At 32.5% G+C, this 13,864-nt stretch overlaps 2 protein-coding genes across 4 annotated transcripts in view; both read left to right on the top strand.

Annotated features, from left to right (window-relative positions):
- The window catches only part of PCBP2 (poly(rC) binding protein 2), a 350,172-nt gene that overhangs the window by 57,902 nt on the left and 278,406 nt on the right, over positions 1 to 13,864 (top strand). The window lies entirely within an intron of this gene.
- ESPL1 (extra spindle pole bodies like 1, separase) overlaps positions 1 to 13,864 on the top strand; it is a 67,078-nt gene that overhangs the window by 33,143 nt on the left and 20,071 nt on the right. The gene's annotated exons all lie outside the window — the stretch shown is intronic.

Raw genomic sequence — 13,864 nt, 5'->3', positions numbered from 1 at the left:
CCTAATTTTTACTACATTAAATTTATTTATGCAAAAATTTTTAAATTTGTTATAATCAAAATTACCTTTTCTACCATCTGTGATCCTTTCTATCTTTTGTTTGGTCATGTATTCTTCCCTATCCACAAATCCAAAAGATAATTTCTTCCTTGCTTCTTTAATTTGTTTATGATATGATCTTTTTTTGATGAGGCTTATCTTGGAATGTTTTGTGAAGTGCTAGTCTTAATTTAATTTCTGCCAGACTCTTTGTCTAGTTTTTCCAGAGTTTTGTTAGTGAGTCCTATAGTAACTGGATTTTTTGGATTTGCTAAATACTATCCTACTGTTTGCTTCTGTATGTGCCTAATGTATTCCACTGAATAACTTTTTAAAACTAGTATCAAATTGTTTTAATGATTAGTGTTTTAAGGGAGAGTTTAAGATTTGGTACTGACAGATTTTCTACCTTCACACCTTTTTTTCATTATTATCCTTGAGCTTCCTTTTGTTCTTCCCTATGAATGTTATTGTGTTGTTTTTTTTTTTAAGCTCTGTAAAATTCTTTTGGGCCTTAAATTGTTACAGCACTATAAGTAAATAAGTAAATTAATTTAGTTAGCCTTGGCATTTTATTATATTGGCTTCAACAATCATTGTTTCTCCACATATTTAGGTATGTCTCTATTTTTATAAAAAGTATTTTATACTTTTATTTATATAGTTCTTTAGTGAATCTTGGATGATACAATCACAAGTTATTTATAGCTTCTGTAGTTATTTTGAATGGAATTTCTCTTTTAATTTCTTGATGGGTATTGTTGGTTGTGTAAATTATTGTTGGAAACAAATTCTTGAACCCCAAACAAGGTCGCAGCAAATGAACGATTTTATGATGAGTGAAGCAGTTTAAACTTTTTAATACATTCCTATAAGAAGCGGATGTTAAAACTCAAAATGAGCTCACTTACAATTTTCAGGAGCAAGAGGCTATGGCCTTTTAATCATCTCTCTTCCATCTTCCCAATGGCTGGGGAGGTAAGGTTAACATTTTTTCCCCAAATCTTTTACAACATACATCCCTTACTATGTCTTCCCTCTCCCCCTCCCCCTCTATTACATACATTGCATGACCATTGAAATGAGCCTTATCGCTTCCTGTGGAGAAGTTAATATTTATGAAACTAAATCTACTTTCAGCTTTTTTTTTTTTTAACTGCACAATTAGTTCTGTCCAGTTTTACCTAGTTTCAGTTGGTTTCATAAAGTTCCTTGCTCCCCTCTTCTGAGCTACTTCAGTTCCAGAATTTCTGTTTTCTTATGCTATAAGAACATAACTGTTTATTGTTTTTCAAATTATTTATGTGGATTTACTTTATATCCTGTAAATTTGCTTGTTAGTAATGATTTCAGTTAATTTTAATTGACTAAGATTGTCTAAATATATCATTATTTGCAAAAAATCCCTATAATTTTGTTTTCTCTTTTTGCTTATTTCCTTGGTTTCTTTTTCTTATTTTAGTACTATGTTAAATAGTTATGCTAATAATGGACATTTTTTACCCCTGATCTTACTGGAAAGGCTTCTAACTCTTCTCTCTTATAAATAATGTTTGCTGTTGGTTTTAGATAAATGCCTTTTACTATATTGAGGAAAGGCCTATTTATTCTTGTGATTTTTTTTTTTTTTTTTTTTAGAGTATTTAGTAGAGTCGAATTTTATCAAAAGCCCATCTACTTCCATTAGAATATATCCTCATATAATATTGTTGATGAAGTGTATAATGATCTGGTTCTGCTCATTTCACTTAGCATCAGTTCATATAAGTCTCTCCAAGCCTCTCTGCAATCATCCTGCTGGTCATTTCTTACTACAGAACAATAATGTTCCATAACATTCATATACCACAATTTACCCATTTTCCAATTTTTTTCCAATTGATGGGCATCTATTCAATTTCCAGTTTCTAACCACTACAAAAAGGGCTGCCACAAATATTTTTGCACATATTGGGTCCCTTTCCCTTCTCTAAGATCTCTTTGGGATATAAGCCCAGTAGCGACACTGCTGGATCAAAGCGTATGTACAGTTTGATAACTTTTTGAGCACATTTCCAAATTGCTCTCCAGAATGTTTGGATGCATTCACAATTCCACCAACAATGTATCAGTTTCCCAGTTTTCCCAATCCCGTCAACATTCGTCATTATCTTTTCCTGTCATCTTAGCCAATTTGAGAGGTGTATAGTGGTATCTCAGAGTTGTCTTAATTTGCACTTCTTTGACTAATAGTGATTTAGAGCACCTTTTCATATGACTAGAAATAGTTTCAATTTTTTCATCTGAAAATTGTCTGTTCATATCCTTTGACCACTTATGAATTGGAAAATGGCTTGATTTCTTATAAATTTGAGCCAATTCTCTCTATATTTTGGAAATGAAGCCATTATCAGAACCTTTGGATGTAAAAATGTTTTCCCAGTTTATTGCTTTCCTTCTAATCTTGTCTGCGTTAGTTTTGTTTTTACAAAAACTTTTTAGCATAATATAATTAAACTTATCTATTTTGTGATCAGTAATGATCTCTAGTTCTTTTTTGGTCACAAATTCCTTCTTCCTCCACAGGTCTGAGAAGTAAACTATCTTATGATCTTCTAATTTATTTATAATATCATTTTTTTCTGCCTAGATCATGAACCTATTTTGACCTTATCTTGGTATACTGTATTAAGTGTGGGTCAATGCCTAGTTTCTGCCATTACTAGTTTTTAATTTTCCCCCAGTTTTTGTCAAATAATGAGTTCTTATCCTCAAAGTTCGAGTCTTTGGGTACAAACCCAAAGACTAGACTAACACTAGTTAACACTAGATTAGATTAGTTTTAGACTAGACTAACATTAGGTAAACACTAGATTGCTATGCTTATTTCTTTTTCTGAAATAGTTTTTTCACCTACCCTCCAGCATTTGTCATTTCTTCTTTTGTCATATTACACATTCTGATAATGTAAAATATACCTCAGAATTGTTTTAATTCCCATTTCTCTAATCAATAGTGATTTAGAGCACTTTTTAATATAGATAGCTTTGATTTCCTCATCTGAAAACTGTCTTCTCTTATTCTTTGACCATTTATCAATTGAGGAATGACATTTAGTCTTAAAAATTTGACTCAGTTATGTATATATTTGAGAAATGAGACCTTTATCAAAGACAATGTAAAAATTATTTCCCAGCATTATTTTCCCTCTAATTTTGGTTGCATTGGTTTTGTTTGTACAAAAAAAAAATAAATTAATTTAATATGATCAAAATTGTTCATTATACATCTAGTAATATTCTCTCTAGTCATTAATTCTTTCCTTCTCTATAGATCTGATAGGGAAACGATTCCTTGCTCTCCTAATTTACTTATAATATCACTATGTGTAAATCATATATCCATTTTGATCTTATCCTGATATACTGTATAAAATGTTGATCTATATCTAGTTTCTGTCATACTGTTTTCCAGTTTTTCTAGCAGATTTGTCAAATAGTGAATTCTTGTCCTAAAAGCTTGGGGCTTTGGATTTTTCAAACACTAGATTTCTATAAGTCGTTTATTACTGAATTTCATGTACCTTATCTATTCTGTTGATCCACCACTCTATTTCTTAGCTAATACCAGATAGTTCTGATGATTACTACTTTATAATACATTTTGGGGTCTTGTATAACTAGGCCAACCTCTTTCACATTTATTTGCATTAATTCACTTGATATTCTTGATCTTTTGTTCTTCCAGATGAATTTCTTATTTTTCTAGCTCTATAAAATATTTTTTGATAGTTTGATTGGCATCACATTGAATAACTGAATTAACTTAGCTAGAAGCATCATTTTTATCATGTTGGCTTGACCTACTCATAAGCAATTTCTGTTTTTTCAGTTGTTTAGATATAACTTTATTTGTGTAAAAAGTGTTTTATAATTGTGTTCATATAGTTCCTGGGTTTGTCATGGCAAATAGATTCCTGAGTATTTTGTTTTGTTTACAGTTTTTTAAAATTTCTAGCTTTTGCTGTTGCTGGACTTTGTTGTAATATGTCGAAATATTGATGATTCATGTGAGTTTATTTTATATCTTGCAGCTTTGCTAAATTTGTTAATTATTTCAATTAGCTTTTTAGTTGATTCTCTGGGATTCTCTAAATACATTATTATATCATCTGCCAAAAAATGATGTTTTTTTATATTTCAACATGTTTAACAAGTATTGAACTACCTGCTATCTAGGGAAGTGGGGTTTGAGGAAAGGAGGGAAAAATTTGGAACAAAAGGTGATGCAATGGTCAGTGTTGGAAAAATTGCCCATGCATATGCTTTGTAAGTAAAAAGTTTTAATAATTTAAAAAAAGGGAAAAAAATGATGTTTTTGTTCCCTCATTACTTATTTTAATTCTCTGGGGTTTTTTACTCATTGATCTTGTTGGCCTTTCTATTACATATTGAATAATATTGGTGATAATAGATATCCTTGCTTCACCCCTATTTATATTGAGGAGACTTCTAGTTTTATCCTCCTTATAGATAATGTTTGCTGATGGTATTGGTAGATAGTACTTGTCATTTTAAGGAAAACTCCATTTATTCCTATGCTTTTTAGTGTTTTTAATAGGAATAAGTGTTGTATTTTGTCAAAAACTTTCTTCATTTATTGAGATGATCATGTGGTTTTTATTGGTTTTGTTATTGATATAGTCAATTATGCTGATAGTTTTCCTAATATTGAAGCAATAGTTCTGGTAGAAGTCCTTCTTGATTTTAGAGTATGATTTTTGTGATATATTACTGTAATCTCCTTGTTAATATTTAAAACAAAAAAATTTATCAATATTCCTTAAGGAAATTAGCCTAAAGTTTTCCTTCTGGTTTAGGTCTCAGCATCATTTTTGTATCATGAAAGGAATTTGGTACGACTCCTTTGTTTATTTTCCCAAATAGTTTATATAGTATTGGAATTATTTGTTATTCAAATATTTGGTAGAATATCACTAGTGAATTCATTTGTCCCTTGGAATTTTTTATTAAGGAATTTATTGATACTTGTTTCATTTCTTTTCTAAGATAAGATTATGTGAGAATTGTATTTCTTCTTCTATTAATGTGGGCAATTTATATTTTTCTAAATATTCATCTAATTCAGTTAGAATGTCAGATTTATTGGCAAACAATTGGGCATAATATCTCCTAATCGTTGCTTTAATTTCTTAATTGATGGTGAATTTACCATTTTCATTTTTGATACTGGTAATTTGGCTTTGTTTTCTTTCTTTTTCTTTTTTTTAAATCAAATTAGCCAATGGTTTATCTGATTTATTGTTATTATTGGATTCCCCCCCCCCCCCCATAAAACCAGCTTCTGCTTTTAGTTACTTGTTCAGTGGCTTTCTTACTCTCAAGTTTATTAATCTCTTTTGATTTTCAGGATTTCCAATTTGGTGTTTAATTGGAAATTTTTGTAGTTTTTTTAGTTGTCTGCCTAATTCATTGATCTTTTATTTCTTTATAGATGTAAATATGTAGAGATATAAATTTTGCTCTTAGTGCTCTGGTTGTATTCCATAAATGTTGATATGTTGTCTCAGTGGTGTCATTCTCTTTAATGAAATTATTGTTTCTATGATTTATTCTTTAATTCATTCTTTAGGATTAGATTAGTTTCCAATTAATTTTTACTCTCTTTTCATAGGCCTTTATTAAATGTAATTTTTATCACATCATGATCTGTAAAGGATAAGTTTAATATTTTTGCCTTTCTGTTTTTGATGGTAAGGTTTTTATACTCTGATACATTGTCACTTTTTGTGTAGGTGCCATATTCTATTGAGAAAAAGATATATTACTTTCTTTTCCTATTAATTTTTTTTTCAGAGATTTATCATATTCAACTTTTCTAAAATTCTTTTCATGTTCTTAATTTCTTTCTTGTTTATTTTGTAGTGACATTTTTCTAGTCCTGAGAGGGGGAAGTTGAAGTCCCAACTAATAAGAGTTTTACTATCTATTTCCTCCTATAACTTATTTAACTTCTTTAAAAGTTTGGATGTTATATCTTTTGGTGTACATGTATTTAGCATTGATTTTATTTCTTTATCTTTTTTAACAAGTATTAAAAAGTACTTTTTAGCAAGATGTAGTTTCCTTCCTAATCTCTTTTAATTATATCTGTTTTTACTTTTGCTTTATCTGACATCGTGATTGCTGTGCCTTTTTAAAAATTTAATCAGAAGCATAATATATTTTGCTCCAGCCTTTTATCTTTTACTCTGTCACTTATATTTGCAGTTATGATTACTAAACTGTATACTTCCTTCTCTCCTATTTTTCCCTTTATACTTCTCTTTCTTTTCGCTCTATTCCTTTCAGCAGTGTTTGACATATGAGTACCCCTTCCCTCAATTTTGCCCTCCCTTATATCAGTTTTCCCTCTTTTTTTCCCCTTTTCCTTCTACTTTCTTTAGAGGGTTAGATAGATTGCTTATACCCAGATCTAAGAGGTTCATTCCCTTCATTGTAATAGGTATTTGAGACTCTTCCTGAGAGCTAATTTACCTCATTCTACTTCCCTTCCCTCTTTTTTTAGTGTAGTCCTCTATCTCCTTATTTTTTTCTTTTAAATCATCCCATCAAAGTTAATTTATACCCTCACTCTGTCTGTGCATACTTTCCCTAACTGGCAAATAGTAATACAAATCTTTTTTTCCCTAAAAGTCAAATTTTCTTTTCTTTTCTTTTCTTTTTTTTTATTATAGCTTTTTATTTGCAAGATATATGCATAGGTAATTTTTTAGCATTGATTCTTGCAAAACCTTCTGTTCCAATTTTTCCCCTCCTTCCCTCATTCCCGCCCCCAGATGGCAGGTAGACCAATACATGTTAAATATGTTAAAGTATATGTTAAGTACAATATATATATATATACATATGCATACAGTTATTTTGCTGTACAAAAAGAATCAGACTTTGAAATGAGGTAAAATTAATCTGAGAAGGAAATAATGGAAAATGGAAAGAAAATGGAAGCTGATTAAAAACAAAGAGATTGGAAATGCTATGTAGTGGTTCACACTCATTTCCCAGAGTTCTTTCACTGGGTGTAGCTGGTTCTATTCATTATTGAACAAATTGAACTGATTCAATTCATCTCATTGATGAAGACCGCTACTTTCAAGTGATACAATTCTTAAGAGTTAAAAGTATTATCTTCCCTTGCAGGGGTGTAAACAGTTTAACATTCTTGAAATCTTATGTTTTCTCTTTCCTATTTACCAGTTTGTTTCTCTTGAGTCTTGTATTTGAAAATTGAATTTTTTGTTTAGTTCTGGTCTTTTCATTAGAAATTTTTGAAATTCCTGTATTTAAATGCATGTCCATTTTTATGCTTGAAGAATTATGTTTTGTTGGATAGTTGATTTTTTTCTTGTTATCTAAGGTCCTTTGCCTTCCAAAATATCTTATTCTAAGCCTTCTTATCCTGTGTAATCCTGCTATGACACCTTGAAATTTGAATTTTTTTTTTTTTCCTGGCTGCTTGCAGTATTTTTTTCCTTGACATGAAAGATCTGGAATTTAGTTATAATATTCCTGGGAATTTTTATTTTGAGATCTCTTTCCAGAGGTGATCAGTGGATTCCTTCAGTTAGTATTTTACCTCAAGGTTCTACGAGATCAGGGCACCTTTCTTGTATGATTTTTTGAAAGAAGCTTTATTTATTTACTTCTTTTTAGATCATGATCATGGCTTTCAAGTAGCCCAGTAATTCTTAAATTGCCATTCCTGTATCTTAAAAACAAGGTCACTTGTTTTTCCCATGAGATTTTTTACATTTTCTATTTTTTTCATTCTTTTGATTTTGTTTAATTGATTTTTGATACCTCCTGAGTCATTAAATTCTAATTTTTAAAGAATTAATTTTCTTCAGTTAGCTTTTGTGCCTCCTTTTCCATTTGGACAATTTTTACTTTTTAAGAAGTTAAAGTGGATTTTTACATATCTTTTTCTGATTTTGTGTGTGTGTGTGTGTGTGTGTGTGTGTGTGTGTGTGTGTGTGTGTGCTTTCTTTACCAAGCTGTTGACTCTTCATGATTCTCATTTCTCTTCCCAATTTTTCTTTTGCCTTTCTTATTTGATTTTTTCCCCCTTCAATCAAACTTGAGAAACAGAGTTGTCTTTGAGGCTTTATGTATAGGTGTTTTGGCATTGCTTTCCTCTTCTGATTTTGTATTTTGACTTTCCTAATCACCATAAGTATTTTCTTTGGTCAAGGTTTGTTTTTTCTCTTTCCAGTCTTATTTTGTGACTTTTAAAGTTGAACTCTGTCTTAGGAGGCACTGCCTCAAGCTTCGTGGGCCAGGGCCAGTGGCCTGCTGCACTAGGGTCCCTGGGTCTGGCAGCTTACATGCTGCCCTAGGTCTGCAGCATGGCAGCTGCCTGCTGGCCTCAGCTGGTCCTCTGGGCATTGGTTGCTGAGCTGTGCTGGTGCTAGAGATCTTCTGCTGCCTTGCCTGGATAATACCTAAACTGGGCTGTGCTCCTCTTTTACCTGAATGAGGTAAACTTTTCTTTTTGGGGGGAGGGAAGGAGGGAGTAGTTGTGTGCCCAGGTTCACAAAACTAGTAAGTATTAAGTGTCTGAGGCCAGCTTTGAACTCAGGTCCTCCTAAATCAGATAAGAAAAAATAACTAATGCAGTGACCAAGTTTGTAGGCAGCATTCTGTGTCCTAGGAATCCTCTGTTTCCTATTAAGAAAGGAATTATTTTTTAGCACGTTAGCTGAGGCCATTTATTAGTTGAAGGTTTTTTGTTTTGATTTTTTTAAAATTTATAAACTTAGCAGTGATCAGCAAACACAAATATATCAGAACATGGAATAGAATAATAGTGTACATAAAAGTGTAAACTTCTATTACACATAATTTAGGGTTTTTAAGGGCATATTAAATTTAACAAGGGAGTTACAAAGTTGTCTTATTTATTTGTGCCCTCTTATGAACTTTTTCTTATATGTATTTTTTTTAAATTCCAAGATTGATCCCACTTACCCTTTGCTTCTTAACTGAATGGAAGCTTGCCTTCATAATAAATATAGAAAAGCAAAACAACTAAACACATTATCTGTGCCTGAATGAACTCATTTGGTACCTTTAGTCCATCATTCTTTTTCTATGTGATAAATAAGCCAATCTTTCTTTCTTTCTTTTTTGTTTTAAAAGAAATAGGATTTATGGGTTGTTGTTGTTGTTGTTGTTGTTGTTTTTTTTTTTTTTTTTTTTTTTTGTTAAACACCTTTACTTCTGAGGAGGCAGTGGTCTGGAGGAAATGACAACTTTTTAAAAAAACAAAACAAATTTGCCTTTGTTTTTACCCATATTTCCCATTGTTACCTGTACCTATCCTTTTCAGATATATGGACATCCTTTGTAATAAAGAAGAAAAGAGAAGGTTCATTGAAACTAACCAATATGGCTGGATTCTTGGAGATGGTCTCATTCAGCCATGGGACCAAACTGTGGATTCATTTGGTCCCAGTAAATCTCTTCCTTTCAAATAAATTATTAAATTATTTAAAGTTGTAGGAAAAGAACCAGGGTCTAAGGTTAGAGGGGAGGCAGTATATATGAATATTCATTCTTACTGAGAAAATGGAAGAGCTTGGTACTGAGGTAAAGAGAAGGATCAATTGACGGGGAGAAGTGAGAGTAGGCACAATGTCAAAGAGTTTTAAAATGGAAAGATGGAAAGAGGAGCTCACTGTAAATGAACTGTTTTCTGAAACCAAAGAAGTGAAGTCCATCTCTCATAAGATGGGAGAGGGAGAACTATGGAACATTGTGTAATGCTGGAGAAACTGAGGCAAGATAGAGATTAAAGAGTTTTTAATAATTTTTTTGGTGATTGAACATATATTTTATTTCTTATGATAACCTCTATCCCTTGCAAAAATGTTTGTAGCAGCCTTTTTTGTATTGGCAAAAAAACTGGAAACTTGAGTGGATGCCCATCAGTTGGAGAATAGTTGAATAAGTTAGAATGTATGAATGTTATGGAATATTATTATTCTATAAGAAACAATCAGCAGGATGATTTTAGAGAGGCTTGGAGAGACTTACATGAAGTGATGTTAAGTGAAATGAGCAGAACCAGAGATCATTATATAAAGCAATAGCAGGATTGCATGATGATCAATTCTGATGGACATAGGTCTCATCAACAATGAGCTGATTCAGAGCAGTTCCAATGGTCTTATGATGAAGAAAGCCATCTGCACCCAGAGAGAGGACAGTGGGAACTGAATGTGGATTAAAACATAGTATTTTCCCTCTTTTTGTTGTTGTTTGTATGTATTTTGTTTTCTTTCTCTTTTTTTTTTTTTCTTTTTGATCTAATTTTTCTTGAGCAGTGTGATACTTGTGGAAATATATAAAGAGGAATTGCACATGTTCACCATATATTGGATCACTTACTGACTGGGAGAGGGGATAGGTAAAGGGAGAGGAAAAATTAGAACACAGGGTTTTGTGGAAGTGAATGTTGAAAATTATCCATGTATATATTTTTAAAATAAAAGGCTTTAATTTAAAAAAAGAGCAAAAGATATGTATGTATATATATGTATATGTATATATATAAATAATTCTCTCTTGCCCATAGATTTGGAAGGTTATTCTTTCAATTGAAGCCATACCTTTTTTTTACATTTTCTCTTTCACTCATGCTCATGGTGGTAAGCTCAAAGCACTGTTACATTTGTTGTGCATAGTCTTCTATTGAGATTCAAAAATTGAGATTCAAAGGAAATAGATGAAGTACTACCTTTACTTCTGAGGAGGCAGTGGTCTGGAGGAAATGACAACTTTTTAAAAAAACAAAACAAATTTGCCTTTGTTTTTACCCATATTTCCCATTGTTACCTGTACCTATCCCTTTCAGATATATGGACATCCTTTGTAATAAAGAAGAAAAGAGAAGGTTCATTGAAACTAACCAACATGGCTGGATTCTTGGAGATAGTCTCATTCAGCCATGGGACCAAAATGTGGATTCATTTGGTCCCAGTAAATCTCTTCCTTTCAAATAAATTATTAAAAACTCTTTAATCTCTATTTTGCCTCAGTTTCTCCAGCATTACACAATGTTCCATAGTTCTCCCTCTCCCATCTTATGAGAGATGGACTTCACTTCTTTGGTTTCAGAAAACAGTTCATTTACAGTGAGCTCCTCTTTCCATCTTTCCATTTTAAAACTCTTTGACATTGTGCCTACTCTCACTTCTCCCCGTCAATTGATCCTTCTCTTTACTTCAGTACCAAGCTCTTCCATTTTCTCAGTAAGAATGAATATTCATATATACTGCCTCCCCTCTAACCTTAGACCCTGGTTCTTTTCCTACAACTTTCAAATATTTTGTCTCTCATATTTTTAAAAACAAAGAAAACTTCATTCAACTCTAATATCTCCTTAAGACATCATCCTAAACAAAAAATTTAATCTACAAACACAGGACTCAAGAGAACCATAGAAAAAAATAAACAGGAAAAAATATCTAATCTAAAATATCTAATCTAAAGGTTAAACTGTTTACATGCCTAAACAGGAAAACAATATCTGTAACTCTTGAAAACTGTATTTGTCACTGGGGCAGACAAAGGGGACCATAATATGGACTAAAGGTGTGGTGAATAATCCCTGATGTGATGATATCCAAAAAAAAAAAGACATTAAAGGTAGGGAAAAGTTCTGTACTGAAAAAGAGGAAAGGGGAGATATAATGGGACAAAAAAAAAAAAAGAAAGAAAGAAAGAAAGAAAGAAAGAAAGAAAGAAAGAAAGAAAAGGACACTAACCAACATGTCAAAAAAGATACACAGAGTAAAATGGTCCTTGATAACTTATTTAGGGGATAGTTTTGAATTGTTTCTTGAAGGAAATGACTATGAGGGGGTCAGTCCAGTGGACTTGTAAATCATCTCTGAAGTAAAAGGGAGAGAACTTTCTTTTTTTTCCCCCTGAGGCTGGGGTTAAGTGACTTGCCCAGGGTCACACAGCTAAGGAAGTGTTAAGTGTCTGAGACCAAATTTGAACTCATGTCCTCCTGAATTCAAGGCTGGTGCTCTATCCACTGCGCCACCTAGCTGCCCCCAGAGAACTTTCTCTAGAGAGCAGTGATGCTAGGCTTCTAGTGAAATGAATATGAAAGGATAAGGCAGGGGTTTTCAAATAACATTGCTGAGGACATTTATGCGGCCACCGGGTTATGGCAAATGGGCTGAGGGGTGGAGACAGTATGAGCTTTAGTTTTTACTATAGTCCGGCCCTCCTACAGTCTCAGGGACAGTGAACTGGCCCCCTATTTAAAAAGTTTGAGGACCACTGGGATAAGGCCTGTAAGTTTGTGGAGAACAGTTGGTTAGGGGAAAAAAAAATCACTGATACTTTTTTGTTGTTACATTATGATTATTTCTGAAATTTATCTCAACCCACCTTCTCTACAACTCCCTCTCTGCAAGTCATCCTTAAAAAAAAAAAAAAAAAAAAAAAAAAAAAAAAAAAAAAAAAAGATTAAAAAAAAGAGCAATGGGGAGAATCATCAATTGGAGAATGGTTGGGTATATTATGTATATGAATGTTATGGAATATTATTGTTCAGTAAGAAATGACCAACTGGAGGAATACAGAGAAGCTTGGAGAGACTTACATCAACTGATGCTGAGTGAAACGAGTAGAACTAGGGGATCATTACACACTTCAACAATGATACTGTACGAGGATGTATTCTGATGGAAGTGGATATCTTCAACATAGAGAAGAGCTAATCCAATTCCGATTGACCAATGATGGACAGAATCAGCTACACCCAGAAAAGGGACACTGGGAAATGAGTGTAAACTGAGAGCATTGTTTTTGTTTTGTTTTGTTTCTCTTCCCAGATTATTTTTACCTTGCGAATACATCCTTCCTTTGCAACAACAACAACAAAATTCGGTTCTGCACACATATATTGTACCTAAGATATACTATAAGATACTTAATATGTATGGGAATGCCTGCCATCTAGGAGAGGGGGTGGAGGGAAGGAGGGGAAAAGCTCGGAACAGAAGGGAGTACAAGGGATAATGTTGTTAAAAAAAAAACAAAAACTACCTATACATATCTACTATCAAAGAAAATGTTATAATTATAAAAATTAATTTAAAAAATTACTTTTTCAAGAAAAAGAGCAATGGGGTGAGAGTTTTTTTTTTTTTTTTTTTAAAGCAATGAATAGGTGCTGCTAGGTGGTACAGTGGATAGAGCACCAGCCTTGAATTCAGGAGGACCCCAGTTCAAATCTGGTCTCAGACACTTAACATTTCATATCTGTGTGACCCTGGGCAAGTCACTTAACCCCAGCCTCAAAAAAAAAAAAAAAAAAAAAAAAAAGTAATGAATACTCATGTCCCATTCTCTCTCCCAACTCTCTATCCCCACATTGAGAAGAAGGGGAGATGTGTTTCCTCAACCCTTCCAGGTCACAGTTTGGTGATTTATGGTATTAGCTTTGTTTTCTTGTTCTTGTAATTTACATTATCTTCATGCAAATTATTTTCCTGATTCTGTCTACTTCACTGCATCAGTTCAGACAAGTGTTCCCGTGCTTTGTGTTGTGTGATATTCTTACTACTCTAGGATGTTAATGTAACTCATTTATCCATTTCTCAATCTTTGAGTATTTTATCTCCATTCTTTGGAGACTCAATAAGACTCAAAAAAAGACTCAATAACCTTCAACATCAGTTAGTCCCTTCTCTTGTCATCTTTGTTACAATTCTAGGTGAGAAGAGGAACTTTAGACTTGTTTTGAT

The sequence above is a fragment of the Sminthopsis crassicaudata genome, chromosome 5 (assembly GCF_048593235.1).
Source record: "Sminthopsis crassicaudata isolate SCR6 chromosome 5, ASM4859323v1, whole genome shotgun sequence".
NCBI lineage: Eukaryota > Metazoa > Chordata > Mammalia > Dasyuromorphia > Dasyuridae > Sminthopsis > Sminthopsis crassicaudata.
This window is presented reverse-complemented; position numbering and strand designations above follow the sequence as displayed.